Consider the following 1,857-nt stretch of genomic DNA (forward strand, 5'->3'; position numbering starts at 1 on the left):
CATCTGCCAACGGACATTTAGGTTGCTTCCATGTCCTGGCTATTGTAAGTACAACTGCAATGAACATTGTCGTACATGACTCTTTTTGAATTATGGTTTTCTCAGGGTATATGCCCAGTAGTGGGATTGCTGGGTCATATGGTAGTTTTGTTTTTAGTTTTTGAAGGAACCTCCATACTGTTTTCCATAGTGGTTGTATCAATTTACATTCCTACCAACAGTGCAGGAGGGTTACCTTTTCACCACACCCTCTCCAGCATTTATTGCCTAGATTTTTTGATAATGGCCATTCTGACCAGTGTGAGATGATATCTCATTGTAGTTTTGATTTTCATTTCTCTAATAATTAGTAATGTTGAGCAGATTTTCATATGCCTCTTGGCCATCTGTATGTCTTTTTTTTTTTTTGCAGTACGCAGGCCTCTCACCGCTGTGGTCTCTCCCGTTGCGGAGCACAGGCTCTGGAGGCGCAGGCCCAGCGGCCATGGCCCACAGGCCCAGCCGCCCCACGGCATGTGGGATCCTCCCGGACCGGGTCACAAACCCGCGTCCCCTGCATCGGCAGGCCGACTCCCAACCACTGCGCCACCACGGAAGCCCTGTTGTCTTCTTTGGTGAAATGTTTATTTAGGCCTTCTGCCCATTTTTTAATTGGGTTGTTTGTTGTTTTGATATTGAGCTCCATGAGCTGTTTGTATATTTTGGAGATTAATCCTTTGTCAGTTCCTTCGTTGGCAAATATTTTCTCCCATTCTAAGCGTTGTCTTTTCATCTGGTTTATGGTTTCCTTCGTTGTGCAAAAGCTTTTAAGTTTCATTAGGTGCCATTTGTTTATTTTTGTTATTATTTTCATTACTCTAGGAGGTGGGTCAAAAAAGAGCTGTGGTTTATGTCAAAGAGTGTTTTTCCTATGTTTTCCTCTAAGAGTTTTATAGTGTCCGGTCTTACATTTAGGTCTTTAATCCATTTGGAGTTTATTTTTGTGTATGGTGTTAGGGACTGTTCTAATTTCATTCTTTTACATGTAGCTGTCCAGTTTTCCCAGCACTACTTATTGAAGAGGCTGTCTTTTCTCCATTGTATGTTCTTGCCTCCTTTGTCATAAATTAGGTGACCATATGTGTGTGGGTTTATCTCTGGGCATTCTATCCTGTACCATTGATCTATATTTCTGTTTTTGTGCCAGTGCCATACTGTCTTGATTACTGTAGCTTTGTGTTATAGTTTGAAGTCAGGGAGCCTGATTCCACTACCTCCGTTTTTCATTCTCAAGATGGCTTTGGCTATTTGGGGTCTTTTGTGTTTCCATACAAATTGTAAAATTTTTTGTTCTAATTCTCTGAAGAATGCCATTGGTAGTTTGATAGGGATTGCATTGAATTTGTAGATTGCTTTGGGTAGTATAGTCATTTTCACAATATTGATTCTCCAATCCAAGGACATGGCATATTTCTCCATCTGTTTATGTCACCTTTGATATCTTTCATCAGTGTTTTATAGTTTTCTGAGTACAAGTCTTTCACCAAAAATATGGAATGCTTCATAAATTTGTGTGTCATCCTTGTGCAGGGGCCATGCTAATCGTCTCTGTTTCGTTCCAATTTTAGTATATGTTCTGCCAAAGCAAGCACTCACTGTCACAGTAAAGGTATTTGATGGAAACACCACCAACTTTCAGTTCTTCTGACAAAAATTCTTGGAGTCGTCCTTGTTTCCTCTCTTTCTCCCATATCTTATATCCAGTTCTTTGGGGAATCCTATTTGCATTACTTTAGAAATATATCTCCATCTGTTACAATGGCCCTGGTCAGAGTCATCATTATCTGATGCCTAGAATCCTGCCTCAGCCTTCTAACT

General features: G+C 40.5%; 1 non-coding gene across 1 annotated transcript; it reads right to left on the minus strand.

The window, feature by feature from the left end:
• Window positions 1-1,524: 1,524 nt before the first annotated feature.
• On the minus strand, window positions 1,525-1,631 carry LOC115802871 (U6 spliceosomal RNA). The gene has a single exon (XR_004023450.1). It is a non-coding gene; the product is annotated as a U6 spliceosomal RNA (small nuclear RNA).
• Window positions 1,632-1,857: the final 226 nt, after the last annotated feature.

The sequence above is a fragment of the Delphinapterus leucas genome, chromosome 11 (genome assembly GCF_059928025.1).
Source record: "Delphinapterus leucas isolate spDelLeu-1000000601 "Yukka" chromosome 11, BTC_Dleu_Yukka2, whole genome shotgun sequence".
Lineage (NCBI taxonomy): Eukaryota > Metazoa > Chordata > Mammalia > Artiodactyla > Monodontidae > Delphinapterus > Delphinapterus leucas.